Source organism: Poromitra crassiceps (assembly GCF_964638095.1).
Source record: "Poromitra crassiceps genome assembly, chromosome: 29".
Taxonomy (NCBI): domain Eukaryota; kingdom Metazoa; phylum Chordata; class Actinopteri; order Beryciformes; family Melamphaidae; genus Poromitra; species Poromitra crassiceps.
The window spans coordinates 8,720,254-8,731,911 of record NC_139641.1 but is presented as its reverse complement, the minus strand read 5'-3'; the positions used below and the strand labels follow the sequence as shown (position 1 = coordinate 8,731,911).

The window sequence follows — 11,658 nt, the reverse complement described above, 5'->3', positions numbered from 1 at the left end:
GCTCAACACTGCAGTGCTAGCCTCTGCAGTGCTAGCTAGCTAACTAGCGTTACACCAGGCAATGCTACAAAGTAAACACACAAAACCAACACAACGTAGCCAAATAATAATAACATGGATGATCAGCTATATCGTTGCTAACATGATAACTACCCAGCGAGCTAGCTTACCCGGCAATTCAGCAGCAGTGCCTTGCTCCAGTCTGCGTCTCTTTTTCTGAGGAGCTCGCACGTATCCTAGCCACAGTTCAGGGAAAGGATTCTCTTTGGTTGGCTTTTTGTCCACAAAGTGGTGAGAACAAACATTAACGTATTTCGGCAGCTTCTTCAGATTTAAAGCCTTCAGCCACATCCGTGAATCCAAATCCTCAGCTGGTTTTCGGTAGAAGGAATACAGTCGAGTGCAGGGACAAAGCCGTTTGGTAGCGGGCTGATGCTCAAAACATTGTCGATCCAACCACTCGTTCAAGCGTTTCTGTGTATTGTGACAGCCACGCACTGCACAATGTGTTCCAGTATTAACCATTGTTAATAACGTCTGCTAACGTTGGTGTAGCTGATGTTATCGATCGTTGTAAAAAAAAGTTTGGATATTTCGGCTGCTGCCTTCTGATGTGCCCGCTGCTGTGGACGCAATGTGGACTTAACCGGAAGCCGGTGACACGAAAGGCTGCTATGGCGCCGCCCTAGGAACGGCCAGGAAACTTGTCTATATGATGTCATCAGTGATGCCATAAATCACTGATGATGTCACTGTTTAGGTGACATCATCACTGATTTACAGTGTTGGTTACTGTAATTAGTTACTTTTTTAGTAACTAAGTAATATAAGGCGTTACAATTTCCAAAACAGTCATTAGATTACCGTTACTAATCCAAGTAACGCATGCGTTACTGCGTTACATCATTGCCTGCCAGAATGCAGTGTTTTCTATGTCAAAAGAAGAAAAGAAAACATTTTATCCTCACGGACTCAGGTAGACCTGTCACGCGCACACATATACGTCATAGTGTGTGTGCGCGATACAGCGTGAGAGCGTGCACGCCGGCTTTCAAAACAAACCGAGTCAGAAGAAGGAGACGAGCAAGAGAAATATGCCTTCAAAAGCTGGAACATTATTGTCCTTTGTAAACTATGTGCGAGCAGCTTGGCAGATGCTAGATATTTGCACTGTTGGCGCTCACCCTCATATCGATGCATCATAGAGAAAATAGCCACGAAGAACAATATCAAGCTGCCGCAGCCGCACACAGGGAAAGACGTTTGCTGGCTGCCTCGAGAGAGAGAGAATATGCGGGGATAAAGCATAGGGATGGAGGCTAAATTGAAGGCGACGCCGCGTGAGGTAGACTTGGGTGGTGTAACAGTTCACTGGATTAACAGATACACTTTGGGTAAGTGTTGTACACTTTGTTACTTCCTAACCTCGTCAAAGCCTTCTGACCTCTCCCGAGTCCCTTCACGTCTTTTCCAGTGTGAAGCTAGCCAGTCTTAACACACCACTTCCTGTTCTTTCTAACCAAATTTCAAAGTAAAATGCCTTTGGCGTTTCTTTTAACACATTCACTGCCAGCCGTTTTTCAAAACTGTAGTTAGCTTCTGCCAGAGGGTTTTTTTGAGGATTCTGGCTCATCTTTCAAGAGCCGAGGATTCGTTTCTGTTAGGATTTTGTGAACACACAATATCTCAAAAGAACTAATAGAATGTGTGCTTTCTCTGTCTAAAAGAGTTAGTTTGTAGAGTTAGTAGTTATGTAAGCATTAGCAGTTGAATACAGCATGGTTTCAGCGTCTGTAAATTTATTCTGAGATAAACGGCTTTTTGTGAAATTCGATAGAACAGTCACTTTAACCATTCATTTTTGGCATCAGTAAGACGTCAGACATCTAAACAATAGTTTTGAACAGTAATTTCCTCCATAACAGCAGGAAACCCCCCTCTGCTTCCAACTCCTCCCTCCGTGGGCGTTCTCCTCCGCCCTCCTTGGCTCTGCAGCGGGTCTGTGACAAACGAGTTGCTGCTGCCTGTCTGCCTGGCGGCCGCTGGGCAAGTCTGGATGGATGGGCTCGCTCGTTTCTTGGGGTTCTGAGAGCTTTGATGAAGCTTTTGCGATTCTGGTCTTATTTATGCTGCGTGTTTCAAAGTGTGTTCCACCCGTAATCTATTATGCAAATTTGCAAAACCCCACCGCCAGCTCCCAAGCGCGAAAGCGTTTTCGCCAATCCATTTTCATGAGAATGGCTTCCTCACAGTGCTTTTTGCTTGCCTTCCTCTAGAATGGAGAGCACTGTCGCCACTTAGTGGGTCGGTGGAATGGGTTGTACACGTTCGGTGGCTCCAATATTTTTATAGGAGACGTGGGGGGCATTGATCCACGTAGCACCGTCAATTTTTTTTTTTTTTTTTTTGACGTCTCAACTCGTCATTGGCAGTGAACCGTTGGAATTTTTTTGACGAGTCAACTCGCCATTGGCAGTGAACGTGTTAACATAGCTTAATTTGTGTGTTTTTTACTGAGATGTACTGACATTGGCTTCTGCTGTAACACAAGAATTTCACCCAGGGGATTAATAAAGTACTCTACTATCTATCTATCTATCTATCATAATACCAAAGCGAAAATAATTAATACAGTGACATGCTAGACATGTAACAACTTGTGTAAGGTATTTGGGGTAAAACAGAAAGAAAAAGTAACTAGTAACGTACCTAGTTACTTTTTGAAAAAGTAATCAGTAAAGTAACTTTTATTACTTTTTTAAGGAGTAATCAGTAATTAGTAACTAATTACTTTTCCAGAGTAACTTGCCCAACACTGCTGATTTATGACATCATCAGATGATGATGTCATAGACATTGTGACATCATCAGTGATGTCATAAATCCTACTGAAGCACTGTGTGGGTGTGTGGGTGTGTGTGCGCGCATGTGTTGCAACAATGTTGCAACTTCACCCCCCCGAATCGCACCGAGTCCACCAGCTTATATGTGAAAGAGACCACACACACACACACACACACACACACACACAAAACGTTTAGTTTGGTTTAGTTTATTTCGGATGAAAATACAAAAAGAACATCACAAATTACATTTATAGTCAAAACATTTTAAAAATGGTGCACATTATGTAAATGGAGGAAAACAATGATCCAAGGATAGCCCAGTAAAGTAGCTTAAAGTTGTGAACTAGAAGCCTACTTATTTCCACTGGGGTCCTTTCTGCCAATATGGCTGATATCACCCCAAATTGTTACATAAATAAGAATATGGCAGGTTTTTCATAACCTAAGTAAGTTGAAGTAGTTTCTTATGATGCTCAGTGAATGTGTACATTCTGAAAAGCTTTTATGTCAGCATCTGCCAGTGGGCCATCATGATAAGAGTAGGTATAATAATGTGTTAATTCCACTACAGGAGAGACTCCATGGCTCTGAAATTAGGTGGAACAAATTTGCATATATATCGCCATCGGCAATCAGCCAAAAGGCCAAAAAGCAGACAGGGCGGCCCAGGGTGGGGTTACAGGATGTGATGAGGTGCAGCGTACTCGGCCATGTTGGACAGTCCATGTACCACACAGCAGCTGAACCCTCTGTGTGGTCTCCTCATACTGCAGGCCTCGTGCCACTCGTTGGTGCTCTGGTCGTAGCGCTCCACCTTATTGGAGGATTTGAAGCCTCCGCACACAAACAGCTGGTCGTCCATCACCTCAATGCCAAAGCTGCAGCGTGGATTCAGCATGTCGGGCACGGCGCTCCACGTGTTGGTTAGCGGCTCGTAGGCCTCGGCGCTGCGCAGGTAGTTGGAGCCGTCCCAGCCGCCCACTGCGTAGACGCGCTGTCTGTAGGCCATGACGCCCAAGCCGCTGCGCCTGCTGCTCATGGGGGCGATCTTCATCCACTGGTTGGTGTCTGGGTTGTAGCACTCAGCTGTGTTCAGGTGCCTCTTCCCATCTTCACCACCACAGATGTACACCTTGCCGTTGAGTACTGTGGCGCTGGCGTAGCTCCTCTGCTCATTCATGGGTGGGAGCAGAGTCCACTTGTCAGTCTGAGGATCATAGCACTCGGCACTGTCAAGATCGACGTTTCCATTGTGGCCTCCCATGGCATAGATCCTGCCATTCAGTACTGCCACGCTGACAAAGCGACGGCCATTATGCATGGGTGCCACATCGTGCCAAGTACGGGTACAGAGGTCAAACTTCCGCACGCTGCTGAGACTGTCCATCATGCTGTCGCCGCCAACACAGTAGACAAGGCCATTTAGGAAAGCGGCGCCGTGGTGAGCCCGGGGAGACTCAAGTTCAACGTTTGGTACATTGACCCAGAGATCGGCACGGGGATCGTATACCTCAATGCTATTTGTTAGCGCGTAGTCGCTATAGCCTATAGCGGCGCCGCTGTAACTCCAGCCTCCAATGACCAACAGGATGGCATGAGGCAGGCGTGGGCGAGTCAAAGGGTTGGAGGGTCTGTTGGAGGTGACATCATACATGGCCCTCTCTGCATCGAGGATGATCGCCTCACACTCGGCGTTGTCTTTAACCAGACTGTTGTTCTTCACCTGGTTGATGAAGTAGTCGGTGGTCATCAAGCCCAGGCGGATCTTAGGCAGCAGCACAGACATGTGACCTTCACGCTCCTCGGGCGAGTGGGCGATCCAGCGGAGGACGGCCTCGAACACCGTGCTCTCCTGTCTCACGTTCAGATCGTCTCGTGCCAGGATGTCCGTCAGCTGCTCCAGAGAGAGTTCCAGGAACTCTTCAGAGGCTGCGGCGATCTGCTCAAAGTGCTCCAGGATGAAGAGAAAGGCCTTGCTCCTCAGGTCCGGGCAGTAGTACAAGTCTACAAACTTTAAGATGCCGATGCAGTTCTCCGGGCAGAGCCGCACCTCCACGAACTCACAGCAGGAGCGGACGACCCCCATGATGCCGAGGTAGTCTGCTGCTATCAACAGCTCCTCCACGTTGTCCTCGGTCACCGGGACAGAGCGGGTGTAGGCGTACTCTATGAGGAGACGCATCATGTCTGCTGACACGGGGCCGGCCATGTCGTAGATGTTGTCCTGGGACGTCCAGCCATGGGTGAAGAGAGCGTTGAAGTATTGGCTGTAGTCGCAGAGGAGAGCCTTGTGGGCGTTGAATTCCACATCATCCACTCTGATCACCGCGTCACACACTGATCCCTCCAGATGCAGCTCATCTGACCCTTCGTCTTGTTTGTTCATTTTGTTCAACTAACCTGGACGAATACCTTATACCTTCAACAGTACCTGTGATTTACTCAAATATTTGGAGTCTGGGTGAGTTTTGTCCTTCTGGAGCTGGCACCAGCTTGCCGGGCCTACTTATAGCCTCTGATGGGAAGGATTTATGACATCACTGATGATGTCACAATGTATATGATGTCATCAGTGATGTCATAAATCACTGATGATGTCACTGTTTAGGTGACATCATCACTGATTTATGACATCATCAGTGATGTCATAGACATTGTGACATCATCAGTGATGTCATAAATCCTACTGAGGCACTGTGTGTGTGTGCGCGTGCGCACACACACACACACACACACACACACACAAGGATTTATGACATCACTGATGATGTCACAATGTATATGATGTCATCAGTGATGTCATAAATCACTGAGGATGTCAGCTTGACTCACAGACAGGATGTCAGCCTGACTCACAGACAGGATGTCAGCTTGACTCACAGACAGGATGTCAGCCTGACTCACAGACAGGATGTCAGCTTGACTCACAGACAGGATGTCAGCTTGACTCACAGACAGGATGTCAGCTTGACTCACAGACAGGATGTCAGCTTGACTCACAGACAGGATGTCAGCCTGACTCACAGACAGGATGTCAGCCTGACTCACAGACAGGATGTCAGCCTGACTCACAGACAGGATGTCAGCCTGACTCACAGACAGGATGTCAGCCTGACTCACAGACAGGATGTCAGCTTGACTCACAGACAGGATGTCAGCTTGACTCACAGACAGGATGTCAGCCTGACTCACAGACAGGATGTCAGCTTGACTCACAGACAGGATGTCAGCCTGACTCACAGACAGGATGTCAGCTTGACTCACAGACAGGATGTCAGCTTGACTCACAGACAGGATGTCAGCTTGACTCACAGACAGGATGTCAGCCTGACTCACAGGATGTCAGCTTGACTCACAGACAGGATGTCAGCTTGACTCACAGACAGGATGTCAGCTTGACTCACAGACAGGATGTCAGCCTGACTCACAGGATGTCAGCTTGACTCACAGGATGTCAGCTTGACTCACAGACAGGATGTCAGCCTGACTCACAGACAGGATGTCAGCCTGACTCACAGACAGGATGTCAGCTTGACTCACAGACAGGATGTCAGCTTGACTCACAGACAGGATGTCAGCTTGACTCACAGACAGGATGTCAGCCTGACTCACAGGATGTCAGCTTGACTCACAGACAGGATGTCAGCTTGACTCACAGACAGGATGTCAGCCTGACTCACAGGATGTCAGCTTGACTCACAGGATGTCAGCTTGACTCACAGGATGTCAGCCTGACTCACAGACAGGATGTCAGCTTGACTCACAGACAGGATGTCAGCCTGACTCACAGACAGGATGTCAGCTTGACTCACAGACAGGATGTCAGCTTGACTCACAGACAGGATGTCAGCCTGACTCACAGACAGGATGTCAGCTTGACTCACAGACAGGATGTCAGCTTGACTCACAGACAGGATGTCAGCTTGACTCACAGACAGGATGTCAGCCTGACTCACAGACAGGATGTCAGCTTGACTCACAGGATGTCAGCCTGACTCACAGGATGTCAGCTTGACTCACAGACAGGATGTCAGCCTGACTCACAGACAGGATGTCAGCTTGACTCACAGACAGGATGTCAGCTTGACTCACAGACAGGATGTCAGCCTGACTCACAGACAGGATGTCAGCCTGACTCACAGACAGGATGTCAGCTTGACTCACAGACAGGATGTCAGCCTGACTCACAGACAGGATGTCAGCTTGACTCACAGACAGGATGTCAGCCTGACTCACAGACAGGATGTCAGCTTGACTCACAGACAGGATGTCAGCCTGACTCACAGACAGGATGTCAGCTTGACTCACAGGATGTCAGCTTGACTCACAGGATGTCAGCTTGACTCACAGGATGTCAGCCTGACTCACAGACAGGATGTCAGCTTGACTCACAGACAGGATGTCAGCTTGACTCACAGACAGGATGTCAGCCTGACTCACAGACAGGATGTCAGCCTGACTCACAGACAGGATGTCAGCTTGACTCACAGACAGGATGTCAGCCTGACTCACAGACAGGATGTCAGCTTGACTCACAGACAGGATGTCAGCCTGACTCACAGACAGGATGTCAGCTTGACTCACAGACAGGATGTCAGCTTGACTCACAGACAGGATGTCAGCTTGACTCACAGACAGGATGTCAGCTTGACTCACAGACAGGATGTCAGCCTGACTCACAGACAGGATGTCAGCCTGACTCACAGACAGGATGTCAGCCTGACTCACAGACAGGATGTCAGCCTGACTCACAGACAGGATGTCAGCTTGACTCACAGACAGGATGTCAGCTTGACTCACAGACAGGATGTCAGCTTGACTCACAGACAGGATGTCAGCTTGACTCACAGACAGGATGTCAGCTTGACTCACAGGATGTCAGCTTGACTCACAGGATGTCAGCTTGACTCACAGGATGTCAGCTTGACTCACAGACAGGATGTCAGCTTGACTCACAGGATGTCAGCTTGACTCACAGGATGTCAGCTTGACTCACAGGATGTCAGCTTGACTCACAGACAGGATGTCAGCCTGACTCACAGACAGGATGTCAGCTTGACTCACAGACAGGATGTCAGCCTGACTCACAGACAGGATGTCAGCTTGACTCACAGACAGGATGTCAGCCTGACTCACAGACAGGATGTCAGCCTGACTCACAGACAGGATGTCAGCCTGACTCACAGACAGGATGTCAGCCTGACTCACAGACAGGATGTCAGCTTGACTCACAGACAGGATGTCAGCCTGACTCACAGACAGGATGTCAGCTTGACTCACAGACAGGATGTCAGCCTGACTCACAGACAGGATGTCAGCCTGACTCACAGACAGGATGTCAGCTTGACTCACAGACAGGATGTCAGCTTGACTCACAGACAGGATGTCAGCTTGACTCACAGACAGGATGTCAGCTTGACTCACAGACAGGATGTCAGCTTGACTCACAGACAGGATGTCAGCTTGACTCACAGACAGGATGTCAGCTTGACTCACAGACAGGATGTCAGCCTGACTCACAGACAGGATGTCAGCTTGACTCACAGACAGGATGTCAGCTTGACTCACAGACAGGATGTCAGCTTTACTCACAGGATGTCAGCTTGACTCACAGGATGTCAGCCTGACTCACAGACAGGATGTCAGCTTGACTCACAGACAGGATGTCAGCTTGACTCACAGACAGGATGTCAGCTTGACTCACAGACAGGATGTCAGCTTGACTCACAGACAGGATGTCAGCTTGACTCACAGACAGGATGTCAGCTTGACTCACAGACAGGATGTCAGCTTGACTCACAGACAGGATGTCAGCCTGACTCACAGACAGGATGTCAGCTTGACTCACAGACAGGATGTCAGCTTGACTCACAGACAGGATGTCAGCCTGACTCACAGACATGATGTCAGCTTGACTCACAGACAGGATGTCAGCTTTACTCACAGACAGGATGTCAGCTTGACTCACAGGATGTCAGCCTGACTCACAGACAGGATGTCAGCTTGACTCACAGACAGGATGTCAGCTTGACTCACAGACAGGATGTCAGCTTGACTCACAGGATGTCAGCTTGACTCACAGACAGGATGTCAGCTTGACTCACAGACATGATGTCAGCTTGACTCACAGACAGGATGTCAGCTTGACTCACAGACAGGATGTCAGCTTTACTCACAGACAGGATGTCAGCCTGACTCACAGGATGTCAGCTTGACTCACAGACAGGATGTCAGCCTGACTCACAGGATGTCAGCTTGACTCACAGACAGGATGTCAGCCTGACTCACAGACAGGATGTCAGCTTGACTCACAGGATGTCAGCCTGACTCACAGGATGTCAGCCTGACTCACAGACAGGATGTCAGCTTGACTCACAGACAGGATGTCAGCTTGACTCACAGACAGGATGTCAGCTTGACTCACAGACAGGATGTCAGCTTGACTCACAGACAGGATGTCAGCTTGACTCACAGACAGGATGTCAGCTTGACTCACAGACAGGATGTCAGCTTGACTCACAGACAGGATGTCAGCTTGACTCACAGGATGTCAGCCTGACTCACAGACAGGATGTCAGCTTGACTCACAGACAGGATGTCAGCTTGACTCACAGGATGTCAGCCTGACTCACAGACAGGATGTCAGCCTGACTCACAGACAGGATGTCAGCTTGACTCACAGACAGGATGTCAGCCTGACTCACAGACAGGATGTCAGCTTTACTCACAGACAGGATGTCAGCTTGACTCACAGACAGGATGTCAGCTTGACTCACAGACAGGATGTCAGCTTGACTCACAGACAGGATGTCAGCCTGACTCACAGACAGGATGTCAGCCTGACTCACAGACAGGATGTCAGCCTGACTCACAGACAGGATGTCAGCTTGACTCACAGACAGGATGTCAGCTTGACTCACAGACAGGATGTCAGCCTGACTCACAGACAGGATGTCAGCCTGACTCACAGACAGGATGTCAGCCTGACTCACAGACAGGATGTCAGCTTGACTCACAGACAGGATGTCAGCCTGACTCACAGACAGGATGTCAGCTTGACTCACAGACAGGATGTCAGCCTGACTCACAGACAGGATGTCAGCTTGACTCACATACAGGATGTCAGCCTGACTCACAGACAGGATGTCAGCCTGACTCACAGACAGGATGTCAGCTTGACTCACAGACAGGATGTCAGCCTGACTCACAGACAGGATGTCAGCCTGACTCACAGACAGGATGTCAGCCTGACTCACAGACAGGATGTCAGCCTGACTCACAGACAGGATGTCAGCCTGACTCATAGACAGGATGTCAGCCTGACTCACAGACAGGATGTCAGCTTGACTCACAGACAGGATGTCAGCCTGACTCACAGACAGGATGTCAGCCTGACTCACAGACAGGATGTCAGCCTGACTCACAGACAGGATGTCAGCTTGACTCACAGACAGGATGTCAGCCTGACTCACAGACAGGATGTCAGCCTGACTCACAGACAGGATGTCAGCCTGACTCACAGACAGGATGTCAGCCTGACTCACAGACAGGATGTCAGCCTGACTCATAGACAGGATGTCAGCCTGACTCACAGACAGGATGTCAGCTTGACTCACAGACAGGATGTCAGCTAGGGCTGTCACTTTTCATTCGAAATTCAAATTCAACTTCGATTGTGGGGGAGGAGGGCATGTTCGATTGTATAATTGACCTGTTTGATTTTATTTTTTTTATTATTATTGATTTTTTTTTTTTTTTTTTTTTATGAACCAAAATTAACCAACTGCTGCTTGCTGGTAATGTTAATCCCATGTCAGAAAAAGTCTCCAGATTTGTTGCGTTAGTCTCTTCTGAGAAAGATTGTCTCCAGGGTCTGAAAAGTTGTCTCGAGTTGGATGCAGCCAAGTTTGTGAGGCAGTGTTGTGACTGTTGAGCGTCCAAGCTAACACGTCGGGCTGATGCCTGGTGGCCTGGCCTGAATTTTTTATTTTTATTTTTTATTTTTTTATTAACCAAAAAACAGAATATATTTGAACGATTTGCGGGCAATTAAAGTTCGTTCAAACTTTATTTTGGGAAAAAGTGACAGCCCTAGCGCGGGTCAGGGTTTTTTAAGGCCCGCCCCAACCCAACCCGTCATTGGAGCCAGCCCGCCCCGCCCAGCCCGTTAAAATATCTGCAAATTTCCAACCCAGCAGCCCGCAACGGCCAATTTAATGTAATATGTCTCCGGACTCAGGAGGAGCACAGCAGAGCTTCCAATGTGTGAAAAGTAGCTAATAACTCTGTCTCTCTCTCTCTCACACACAGACACTCACATGCTGCCTGCGCGACAACAGTTGTAGCCTAGGCCTGCTCTGGATGAGTTGCGCGGCTGCTTTCATGTCGGTCTTTCTTCAATTAATCCAAGGTCTTCAAATGGAGGTAGCAGGTAGAGGCAGGCTACAGAAACACTTCTTATTCTTCCCCATTTCTTTAAATTACCTCATGCGCTCTCAATTGGCCATGTTGCAGTAGTAGGCTACTAAACGTAGTAGTGCAGCAGGTGCGCAGACGGCTTGCAGATACGGCTTCAGACTCGCTGTCTGATTTCTTTTAATTACCTCATGCGCTCTCAATTGGTCACGTAGCCTACTCACGTTGCAGTAAAGTTGACAAATAGATCACAGTCGAGTCCACAACAGAAAATCTGCGGTGGCATTAGTTTTATGGACACTTCAAATAATAATTACAGCGAATAATCCTTCCAAAATGTTTGTTTTGAGAGCACATAGGCTACCTCATTGAAGCGTTTCTTTACTCCATGTAGGCT

General features: G+C 48.5%; 1 protein-coding gene and 1 pseudogene across 2 annotated transcripts in view; one reads left to right on the top strand and one right to left on the bottom strand.

Annotated features, from left to right (window-relative positions):
- The window catches only part of LOC310799975 (growth factor receptor-bound protein 10-like), a 201,318-nt gene that overhangs the window by 107,290 nt on the left and 82,370 nt on the right, over positions 1-11,658 (top strand). The gene's annotated exons all lie outside the window — the stretch shown is intronic.
- LOC310800242 (kelch-like protein 10 pseudogene) lies at positions 3,523-5,232 on the bottom strand (annotated as a pseudogene). Its single transcript has one exon. The product of its transcript is annotated as a kelch-like protein 10 pseudogene (transcript).